The sequence below is a fragment of the Coregonus clupeaformis genome, unplaced genomic scaffold (assembly GCF_020615455.1).
Source record: "Coregonus clupeaformis isolate EN_2021a unplaced genomic scaffold, ASM2061545v1 scaf0969, whole genome shotgun sequence".
NCBI classification, from domain to species: Eukaryota; Metazoa; Chordata; class Actinopteri; order Salmoniformes; family Salmonidae; genus Coregonus; species Coregonus clupeaformis.
The window spans coordinates 127138-139762 of NW_025534423.1; the positions used below are offsets into that span (position 1 = coordinate 127138).

At 42.3% G+C, this 12625-nt stretch overlaps 1 pseudogene; it reads left to right on the plus strand.

Annotated features, from left to right (window-relative positions):
* The window catches only part of LOC123486042, a 31743-nt pseudogene extending 20670 nt beyond the window's left edge, over positions 1–11073 (plus strand).
* Positions 11074–12625: the final 1552 nt, after the last annotated feature.

The window sequence follows — 12625 nt, forward strand, 5'->3', positions numbered from 1 at the left end:
GTGCCGTCAAAAATTAAATGTTCCTGTGTTTTATATATTTGTCACACTATGAGGTTGGAATAATACTATACAAAATTATGATAGTGTAGTTTTAATGTAAGAGCTGTTTGAAAAGACCACCAAAAATGTCAGCCTGTTTTGGTGGGATGGAGTTTTAGCCTGCTGGTGATATCACCAGGCAGTAAATTAGTTAATAGACCAATACAAGAGTTCCAGACCTCTCTGCCAATAACAGCTAGTTTTCAGTTTTCCCCCCACTCAGAACACTCCCAGACAGTCCTAAAAGTATTGCTTGATAAATCTTTGCTAATAAGTTATTTTTGTTTCTTTTTGACCATTTCCATTGAAAACAATCATAGTAAGGTACTTAATTTTTACCCAGAAATGATTTGATATTGAGATAAAAATGACTGCATTGGAACTTTTTAAAGCTCTAGTCTTTAATTAAAGCAATAACAAAGTGGTTTTTGGTAAAAAGCTGAGGGATGGGTCTGGAGAAATGTAACCACACTCTAATTCATAGACAGCGCTATGGATGAAAGGACTCACCATCCATGATATCAAAATGATAGTTTAACCATGTTTTGAGGCTATACAGTGTTTGTTTACATACTATATACTTGTTAACAAACATTGGAGGTTATATTTTGGGTTCTGATGGTGTGACAGTTGAACTAAGCTCATGAGGCATTTATAAGTTATATTCTTAAAAGATTATGGGTATATCTACCGTTCAAAAGTTTTAGAACACCTACTCATTCAAGGGTTTTTCTTTATTTTTACTATTTTCTACATTGTAGAATAATATGGAATCATGTAGTAACCCAAAAAGTGTTAAACAAATCAAAATATATTTTATATTTGAGATTCTTCAAATAGCCACCCTTTGCCTTGATGTGGTCCTCTGTAGCTCAATTGGTAGAGCATGGCCCCTGTAACGCCAGGGTAGTAGGTTCGATCCCCGGGACCACCCATACATACAAATGTATGCACACGACTGTAAAAGCGTCTGCTAAATGGCATATTAAATAAAATATTAATGACAGCTTTGCACACTCTTGGCGTTCTCTCAACCAGCTTCATGAGGTAGTCACCTGGAATGCATTTTAATTAACAGGTGTGCCTTTTTAAAAGTTAATTTGTGGAATTTCTTTCCTTCTTAATGCGTTTGAGCCAATCAGTTGTGTTGTGACAAGGTAGGGGGGGTATACAGAAGATAGCCCTATGTGGTAAAAGACAAAGTCCATATTAGGCAAGAACTGCTCAAATAAGCAAAAGAGAAACGACAGTCCATCATTACTTTAAGACATGAAGGTCAGTCAATATGGAACATTTGTCTTGGGCTCCCCGAAAGTGGCGCAGCGGTCTAAGCGCACTGCATCTCAGTGCTTGAGGCGTCACTACAGACCCTGGTTCGATTCCAGGCTGTATCACAACCGGCCGTGATTGGGAGTCCCATAGGGCGGCGCACAATTGGCCCAGCGTCGTCCGGATTTGGCCGGTGTAGGCTGTCATTGTAAATAAGAATTTGTTCTTAACTGACTTGCCTAGTTAAATAAAGGTAAAAATAAAAATAAAGAAAAAAGAAGAAAAAAACGGAACATTTCCAAGAATTCTGAACGTTTCTTGAAGTGTAGTCGCAAAAACCATCAAGCACTATGATGAAACTGTGAATCAGGCCTTGGTCGATTTGCTGCAAAGAAACCACTACTAAAGGACACAAATAAGAAGAAGAGACTTGCCAGGGCCAAGAAACATGAGCAATGGACGTTAGACCCGGTGGAAATGTGTCCATTGGTCTGGAGTCCAAATTTGAGATTTTTGGTTCCAGCCGCCGTGTCTTTGTGAGATGCCGTAAAGCATGGAGGAGGTGGGTGTTATGGTGTGAGAGGTGCTTTGCTGCTGACACTCTCTGTGATTTATTTAGAATTCAAGGGCACACGTAACCAGCATGGCTACCACAGCATTCTGCAGCGATACGCCATCCCATCTGGTTTGGGCTTAGTGGGACTACCATTTGTTTTTCAACAGGACAATGACCCAACACACCTCCAGGCTGTGTAAGGGCTATTTTACCAAGAAGGAGAGTGATGGAGTGCTGCATCAGATGACCTGGCCTCCACAATCCCCTGACCTCAGCCAAATTAAGATGTTTGGGATGAGTCGGACCGCAGAGTGAAGGAAAAGCAGCCAACAAGTGCTCAGCATATGTGGGAACTCCTTCAAGACTGTTGGAAAAGCATTCCAGGTGAAGCTGGTTGAGAGAATGCCAGTAGAGGGGCAAGCTGTCATCAAGGCAAAGGGTGGCTATTTGAAGAATCTCAAATATAAAATATATTTTGATTTGTTTAACACTTTTAGTTACATGATTCCATATGTGTTATTTCATAGTTTTGATGTCTTCACTATTATTCCTACAATGTAGAAAATAGTAAAAATAAAGAAAACCCCTTGAATGAGTAGGTGTTCTAAAACTTTTGACCGGTAGTGTAGCATTAATGTATAAGTCAAAAAATGTATGTAGCAACTAATGATTCTACATTTTACATATACATTTAGTCATTTAGCAGACGCTCTTATCCACAGCGACTGACAGTTAGTGCATTCATCTTAATATAGCTAAGTGAGACAACCATATATCACAGTTGTAGTAAGTACATTTCCCCTCAATAAAGTAATCTCCACAAAGTCAGAGCTAGTAGGAAAAGTAAGTGCAATGTTTTTGGGCGGCGGGGGGGTAAGACTGAGATGTCTTATTTAAGATACTGAAGAAGTCTTGTCTGTCGGCCTTTAAAGAACATAATTGGTTAAAGACAACTGTGATGAATAAAAAAGTATACCAGTTTCATTTAAGGACCAAAGGATTGACAGCCGTCCCATATAGATTGCAAAATAGTTGGGAAGAGATTTTTGACGTACCGATCCCATGGCATACTGTTTATGATACGCGAAACGACGCCGGATTCAAAACGTTGAATTTTTCTATTTAAATTAAATCTTGCTACCAATAGAATGTTATTTATATGGGGGATACAATCTTCCCAGCTCTGCAGATTTTGCTGCGAAGAGACAGAATCATTAGATCATTTGTTTTGGTACTGTCCATTTGTAGCTTGTTTTTGGACACAGGTCCAGGAATGGCTAAAGGATTGCAATATTTACCTGGAGCTAAACCTGCATATAACATTACTGGGTGATCTGAAAAGTCATAGTCAATCGATCAATAATATAATAATACTTTTAGCAAAAATGTTTATTTTCAATTTACAATCTGTAGAAACAATGAGAATAGAAAGGTTCAGAACTTTTGTAAAACATCACAGTACAGTTGAAAAATATACGGCAAATAGAAATCCAATATGGATGGTGTTAAGAGATAGATGGGTGGTGTTGAATGAAGTTGAAGGATGGGAATAATAACAACTAACAACAACTAATAACAACAAGATAACTAATAATGTAAGCATACTGTGTCCATAATAAGTATATAGGTTATAGGTTGAGCTTTTGTGAAGATATGGCATATAGAAGCAAACCGGATGGACATCATGAAAATGATCAGAGAGGTTGAGGGTAGGGGAAGTTCAGGAGTAAAAACAAAACAAAATATAATGATTGTAAAATTGACTGTGTCCATAAAATGTATATAGTATGTATAAGCTGGAAGTAGAGGCCTAAGCATTGTTGTTCACTAGTTTACTCCAATTAGGGAAGGGGTGGAGGGGTTGGAAAGTAAAAAAGTGAAATATTTTTTTTTAAAGGATGTGTATGTATGTGTGTGTGTGTGTGTGTATATATTTGTGAGAGAAAAAAAAACATTTGGGGGATTGGAAGTGATGCAGACAATTACATTGATGGAAGTTACAATCTATCTGCATTATTAAAGGATGTAGGGTTTGAGCATAGCCTGAAGGTCAGGGAGGGGCAGTTCCCCTTGCTGCGCCGTAGGAAAGCACCAGGGTCTTGTAGTGGATGCGAGCTTCAACTTGAAGCCAATGGAGTTGACGGAGGAGCAAGGTGACGTGAGAGAACTTGGGAAGGTTGAACACCAGATTGGCTTCAGCATTCTGGATAAGCTGCAGGGGTTTGATGGCACAAGCAGGGAGCCCAGCTAACAGAGAGTTGCAGTAGTCCAGACGGGATATGACGAGTGCCTGGATTAGGACCTGGGCGAGGAAAGGTCGTACTCTATGGATGTTGTAGAGCATGATCCAGCTTTGATGTTTGCAGTGTTACACTGTGGAGTTGTCAACTGTGATGGGGAGCTTTTGGTGCAGGCAGGCCTTCCCCCAGAGGAAGAGCAGCTCCTTCTTGTCGAGGATACTAACTTAAATAACCATTTTCTTATTGGCGGTTTGCTGATGATTTGGGTGTGTGGCATTTTTTTGTTTTATTTAACCATGTAAGTTGACTGGGAACACGTTCTAATTTACAGCAACAACCTGGGGAATAGTTACAGGTAGGTAAATGAGCCAATTGGAAGCTGGGGATGATTAGGTGGCCAGATTGGGATTCATTCCCCAACTCTTACAATAAGTGCCATGGGTGCTTTAGTGACCACAAAGAGTCAGGACACCTGTTTAACGTCCCATCCGAAAGACAGCACCCTACACAGGGCAATGTCCCCAATCACTGCCCTGGGGCATCGGGATATTTCATTTTTTTAGACCAGAGGAAAGAGTGCCTCCTACTGGCCCTCCAACAGCACTTCCATCAGCATCTGGTCTCCCATCTCGGGACCAACGCTGCTTAGCTTCAGAGGCAAGCCAGCAGTGGGATGCAGGGTGGTATGCTGCTGGCTACATGCTAAAGGGGAATAGGCCAAGTATAGTTAGCTGCAAGCCAGAGCACTTCCTACAGTGATGATGTGCCTATCTGTACCTCAAGCATCGACGACAGTCAATTTAGAATACTTTTTTATGAATCATAAGCTCTATAAAACAAAATGGCTGAGGTCACATGTTGATTCATCCAACACGCATCAGTATACTGCTAATGGGCTTGTAACCTAAATTCATGCATTTCATGACAGTGTTTCAGTTCAGCAGTTGAAAAGGACAATGTTAGCTTTCGTTATCAGTTGTGTCATAGTTACAACTCGGAACCCAGAACCAAGTCTTGCGTGCGCTAGCTAGCTACTCCATTTATATTAGCACTAACAGTCAGTCTGCCAGGAGAGACTATTTGATAAGTCCTTATATAATTATCCACATAAAACAGCCTTTGTTCTTCAGATGAACTTAAATCAACGCCAGAGATCCCAGTATGGCTGTATTGGAAAGAAAACTCCTCGTGTTTAGCCTGAGTATGTAGCTGTGTTTTAGCAGTCGACCAGACTGATGACATAATGGAATAATTCAACAACCCTACTGCCGGCTCCGGAGCTCCTAATAAGCAGACATGTCTTTCCTCGGCGAGGATATTAATAATGTAAAAAGACGAGAGTCAGTGTTGGAGCCTCTCTTAGATAATTAATGTGCACTCTCCAACTTGACACTGGATGATTCTGTGGGTGAAGTGAGAGTCTCTAATACAGCAGTTTCATATTGATTTGGATTACTTTCTCTTATAAAGGTCTTGTGGTAATGAAGATTTTCAGCCATTAAACATGTGTTCTTTTGCTATTGAAGGATGTGGTAATGAAGATTTTCAGCCATTAAACATGTGTTCTTATGCTATTGAAGGATGTGGTAATGAAGATTTTCAGCCATTAAACATGTATTCTTATGCTATTGAAGGATGTGGGTAATTATGATTTTCAGCCATTAAACATGTGTTCTTATGCTATTGAAGGAGTATTGTCATTCTTGGCCATTTGAGAGTTGTTTGGGTGCAAATGGTTTTTAAAGCTAGAATCCTTAAGGTGGTCAGTCACTTTGTTCTTCAGGGTGTCCTGCCCTCTCCAAATACTTCTCTTTACTAGTTTCTCCACCACTCCTCCACTTGTTCATCATTTGTTCAAAACATTAAATGTAACCCATTTTAAAAGATTTCCTAGGGAGCATTACAGATAAACAGCTACAAAGCTATGGTCAGCTGAATGAGAATGAATGGCTGGAAAAAGAATTACTATATTGAAGCTCAGTGATCTGGAAAGCCACCCTCCACCACCATCATTTCTTTGAGCTTGAAGTGGGTTTGCAGTGAAGACACAGGTCGCTGGGGCCTGATGCCTGGAGAGGTTAACACACCCTCACCTCTAGACATGGCCCATCAACGGGACTCAGAACAGTCCATCTGTTTCTTTATTCTCAGTGTGAAACCAGCCTTGACAAAGCCTCTACTTAGTATTTCTTTTTTTCCCCCCACTCTCTCTCTTTCTCTCTCTCTCTTTCTCTCTCTCTTTCTCTTCTGATTTCTCTTACTGCCACTTCTCTCTGTCTCTATCCATCTCTCTGCCTCTCCCTCTCTTCTCACCCTCCCTCTTTTCCCCACCCTTTTGTAAAAGCCTCCTCCACAGCTCCCTGCTCCTGTGGCTTAGTAGCTCCCTGCCAATGAAGGCTTTTTTATTGGGCCTTGATTGAGTGCAGCCAAACGGGGCCCGACCAGGCAGGGCCAAAGCCACAGCCACACAGGCCCATTACCATCACCGCTGAGCCTGGCCTCAGAGAGAGAGAGAGAGGAGATTGCTTGTCTCTGCTTCCCCTAATTGCCGACAGCAGCTGAAAAGGACTAGGGAGAGGGAGAGGGGGGAAGCAGAGCAAACAGTGTTGGCTTGTTCACCAGTCATAGACAAGCAGCATGGACCCATATAACCATAGGGGCTCTTGCTGTTCTGTTAGAAGCCCAGGGATTTGTTTTTCTGTAGTTTTGGGCCGTGCAGGTTGGAGTTCACCCTACTTGTTGATCTGAAGTCACTTTATCAATTTACCCACTTGTGATTTAGGTTTGTGTTTGATGAGGGTGAACTGATCCTAGATCTGGCCTCGGTGCACTTTCTCTGCCCCTTGGATGATCTTGTCTCCAATGGACTCTGTGAAGCTCATATTATTACAGCCGCTTATTGTTGCAGCCCGCTGGCAATATCCCAGCGAACTGAAAAGAATGGGCTGTTTATGAACTTGTCTGAGGCGGGTGGCGAGGCTGCAAGACATTTTTTCCTTCCTTTTTTCCCACTCTCTGTGTTTATAGGGGGTTGTGTTTTCATTCAAGAGCCTCTCTTTTCTGAAATGTCTGTACTGTAGGGAAGGTGGCTAACCACCCACCCTTGAGAAACCATTATTAAAGAGTTACAGTATATTGAGCTGGAATCCTTAGCAGACTGAGACTCTCAAAGAAGAGCTATTTCACTGTGTCCTCTCCTTGAACAAACTTTTGCACACGCAAAAACACTTTTAATGAGGGTGTCGTTGCAAAATCTAAAGGAAGGTCCCTGTAAATTGCTGAGAGCGTTGCCATTGTCAGTGAAACCATAGCAACATTGGCAGCAGTCAAACCTGTCGGCGCCCACTTGCTAACGATTTGGAAATTCATATTGGACACATCTTCCCACTGTTTGTGACTGCAAGAGAATTAGCACTAAACTAGCAATTGAACATTTGAACCAGTTCCAATCTGCCCATATATTTTCATAAAGACATTTGCATGATATGGGAATGAAGATTTTCGAGAACCTGGACTCAAACCTGAAAATGTTGTCTAAACATTTTTTTAAATATACTTTCTTCATTGAGGTTCAATTTCATTTAAAACATTAAGGCAAACTGTGCAAATGTGGCTTTTAATAAAAAAATGAACGCTTTTAATGACGTCAAACCTTCACTATGTTATCGGAGTGGTTTTGGAATATGGAACAATTAAGGCTTTTATGTAGTCAGAGTTTCATCCCTTTGTTAGCATGTATATATGATGCATTTGGAGTGTTTGAGTGACTGGTGCACGCTATGGCTTGATGTTTCATGCCCTTTCCCGATTAGTATGGTATGGGAAACAATTAGACTGGGGGAGGGAGGTAAGCAGGCTCGATTAAACAGCTTTAAATGCTAATTTGCTGGTTGAGGATGAAAGAGCGTCGGCGACCGGCTGCGTTTTGACATGAGCTCACTCCAGGCGCTGGAATCAGCGCTACGCTCAATTCATCTGGATTTAGACGACCACCACAACCACCGTTTTGTTTTCCTTTCAAAACCTGGAAAAATACTACTACTGCCATCTCAAAGCCGAATGTGCTTACACACTCCCAAAGTTGGCCTTAAGTGGAGGAATATTTAAGCACGCATCACAGCAGGCCAAAAACACATGTAAAGGACTGGCTGCACCAGTCTTGAAAATACACCTCCCCATAGCCAATTGAAACAAGGAGGCCTCTCTTCCTCAAAACTGCCATAGTGGGATGTTGCATTAGGATATGGACTATTTCCCTTGACTGAGATGATAAAGAGTAGAGAGGATAGCTATGCAGTTTGTCTGGTATAGGACTTCCATCTTTTTCTGTAAACAACCCCTGGTGTTACGGTCGAATGTGTTCGCAAACCCCGTAAACACTCTGAATGTTGCAAAATTGGTGAGAGAAATTGGTGAGAGATAATTGGTGGAGAGATTTACGGCACTACTTTCCCACTTTAGCAGAGAAGCACTCAAAGGGTAAACCTCACACTTCACCCGGAGTGTCGTTCAGAGTCGGACTGCAAAACACCATCGCTACTAGTGTGTTTCTAGAGGTTTCTACAACAAGCCACCACTGTGGAATCCCTGTTGAGCTTTAGAGGGTGTTCAATTGACGTTTCATCATCACATGCAGTCATTAGTCAGTTCAGCGTTGACTGTGATGTGTAATAAGCAGCCCCATCACCTCTCCTATTTAGTCAGGAACCACACAAACGGCGACAACCACCCACCCGCCTGGTCTGTCTGTCTTGTCAATTCTCCTAAAAGCCCTGGATTTGTCCCAACCTTCAGTGCTCCTCTTAAGAGAGACGGAGGGAGTGTAGAGGAAAGAAGCGAGCCGTCGTGGAAAAGCCGCCGCTTCCTGACTCGCAGAGATGCAATCACGACACTATCTGATAGACGTGCTGGAGAAATTGGATGAGCTGAGGCAGCTACACCCGGACAGATTGGGAAGATGACTCCTTTGTCGTGAAAGTGTCAGTCAATTCCCCCCTACTGTCACCTGAACAACCAATCAAAGGGAGGGAGAGAGGTTTCTTCTTTCCATTGCTCCATGCTTTGCAGTGGGAGTGTTAATTAACCAAAAAAAAAAGCTGTTTTATGTGTCATATACACCAGACAGGTGCTGTGAAATGTGTTGTTTTACAGGGGCATCCGTAGTAGTAAGGCGAACCTGGAGCAAATTAGGTTTAAATGCCTTGCTCAAGAGCAAATCTTTAGACTTTTAACCTGTCGGCTCGGGCGAACCCAGCAACCTTTCGGTTACTGGATCAACTCTCTCTTACTGTTAGGCTACCTGCCACCCTATCTACGTATCTACAGTACTGTACTGTCTGGAGCTGGGGCCTGAAAGGGATGTCATATTGCGTAAATATTCAAGCTGTCACGGTAGAGAGATGATTGCAGCTGTAATAGCAAGCTACAACATGATAATACCGATTTGGTAACACTTTATTTTAAGGGTCCATAATAAACCATTTGTAAGGCATTTCAAACAGTTTGCTCAATCCATTTATAAATCATTACTCCCACACGTGTAAATGTTAGTAAGTAGTTATTAAGACATGTATATATATATCCTTAAACATCCTGTGTTGTGTGCTTGTTGTTTTACCAGGTACTGCTGGAATGTCTACCAATGGCATGCTCATCCTTTTGTGAGAAATTACACTGGTCACTCAAAACATTTATAAAGTATTTTTAAAGTATAAATAGCACTCAATTTAGATCAGGGACTGCAAAAATAATGTACTAATGATTAGTAAATGGTTTCATAATGTGGGAGTAATGATAAAAAAAATGGTGAACACACTTTATAAATGCCTTCTAAATGGTTTATTATGGACCCTTATAATAAAATGTTACCAATGATTTAATTTCCCCCACATCCACCCCCTCCCTCTTTTCTCAGAAGATGTCTTTATGAAATCATGATACATAGAACAGATAAAGATTGATGTATAATGATTAAGATGTCTTGTTGCGAACCTCTTTGCCAATATGTTTGGTGTCTGTGTTAGTTTCATAGAATGTCATGACAAGTTATAAGGTGTTACGTCTCCCTTTTGACAGGGATGTAGAGATTCCATTTAAACATACTTCAATTCAAGTGTTATTACTGTTTCAAAACTGCCACAACCCTTTATGCCAGGCTATATATTGCTTTCACGTCTATGGTATTACTCTGAATATAACAGGTTCTATCTACCTGTAGGTTCTATGTCATTCCTAACAAGGATATATTGCTGTCACAGCAATAAAGGTTCCCAGTCTAAAGTGTCCACCACTCCTGTCTGTCCTTAGGAAAAGCAGTGCTCTGACTGTTTCTGTCTTGTGTTTCCTCAGACCTGCGAGGAGTCTGCTCTGACTGTTTCTGTCGTGTGTTTCCTGTCCCCCAGTTTCCTCAGACCTGCGAGGAGTCTGCTCTGACTGTTTCTGTCGTGTGTTTCCTGTCCCCCAGTTTCCTCAGACCTGCGAGGAGTCTGCTCTGACTGTTTCTGTCTTGTGTTTCCTGTCCCCCAGTTTCCTCAGACCTGCGAGGGAGTCTGCTCTGACTGTTTCTGTCTTGTGTTTCCTGTCCCCCAGTTTCCTCAGACCTGCAGGAGTCTGCTCTGACTGTTTTCTGTCGTGTGTTTCCTGTCCCCCAGTTTCCTCGGGACCTGCGAGAGTCTGCTCTGACTGTTTCTGTCTTGTGTTTCCTGTCCCCCAGTTTCCCTCAGACCTGAGGAGTCTGCTCTGACTGTTTCTGTCTTGTGTTTCCTGTCCCCAGTTTCCTCAGACCTGCGAGGAGTCTGCTCTGACTGTTTCTGTCTTGTGTTTCCTGTCCCCCAGTTTCCTCAGACCTGCAGGAGTCTGGCTCGCCGTTCGTCTTCGTCTGCACCAACCCTCAGGAGCTGGTGGTGAAATTCCCCCATGAAAGGGAAGCACAAGATCTGTAAGTCCTGCGTCTTTCATGTCGCACAGTAGATCCCTAAGGAATTTGGTTGAGCTTTCTGTGGGGGAAGAAAATTCTCGCACAAGCTCTGCATGTACACACACACATTCACACACACACACACATTCATATACACACATTCACATACACACATACTGTATACACACAAACATACGTAGGCCTTGTGAAAAATGAACATGATTTGCACAAGCTCAACAAAAATGTATGAACACACACATGCTCACAAAGTCTCTGCAAGAGCAATCTGTAAAGACAAGATTTTGCTGTCAGGTTGCCCAGGGGATGTGGGAGGCCGTAGCTAGCTTCAGTGTTGTCAGTGTATGGTGTGATTTATAATAGGTCAGAGCACATTTCCCCCGCTGTAGCTGGGACTGTAAAATGATGTACCTGCGAGCTCTTTTGTTAATATTTCACAAACTCCTGAGACATGAAGGGTTGTATATGTCCCGCTCTCCCGTCTCGGTCCTTCAAGATGGATCGCAGGTCTTTGGGAGATTCAAGGTAAAGGACTAGCTGCCCTTTATCAGAAGGCCATGGTTGGAGTTGTATTGCAAAGGGGTGAAATGGAGCAAAAGCCTCGAGGGTTAAGGTGCTTATGCTCATCCATTCTAAACAGGTACATTTGAAGAACATTTTGGATGCACTATCCCTTTAATACATTGAATAATACGTTATTACCTTTATATTGCATGTAACCTATACGATATCCTTCTAGTCCCCTGACAGTTCATTTCTAGCACACTATTGGACCAGTCATCTCGTCCCCTTTTTATATCCAGACAGTATTTCACCCGCTATTACTCTCCAGCCTCTGAAGGCTCAAAACCATCTCCAGGGAGACCACCTGTGAACCCCACACAAGCGCTGGCGGGGGAGGGGGGTCACTCTGTCACTCTCTCTCTCTCTGTCACTCTCTCTCCCTCTGTCACTCTCTCTCCTTCTCTCGCCCCCTCTCTGTCTCTCTCTCGTCCCCTCTCTGACTCTCTCTCTCTCTCTCTCTCTCTCTCTCTCTCTCTCTCTCTCTCTCCTCTTCCGCCTGGGTTCCCTCCCTAGCACACAGGGTCAAGGAGCTGCGGCCGCCACTCGTTCAGGGAGGCCCAGTGGGAGTGTTGTTCACCCCTCCACTGTGTGAGACAGAAAGGGTCCTGTTCTCTTGTCCAGCTAGCTGCCTCAGACCTGACAGGGCAGCAGAGCAGTGGAAGGCTTAGCCAGTGTTGACACTTCACTTGAAGGTCTGCTTACTTAAAGGTCTGCTAGAAACTATATACAAACAGTTTAAAAATGACAACTATTTACTATTAAACTATTTACTATTAATCTGTTCACTATTAAACTATTTACTAATGAAAACTATTCACTATGAATCTATTCACTATTAGTTTACTACTATGACTACTATTTTATGACTAAACTATTTAGCTTTATAATGACTTATAAGCAGACCTTCAAATAAAGTGTTACCAAGCCCCCCCCCCCTGCACAGTAGTGACATTTAGAAGAGGAGAATGATGGGAATTCTTCATTGTAATGTGGATGGATGTTCAATGTAAAATACACTGGACA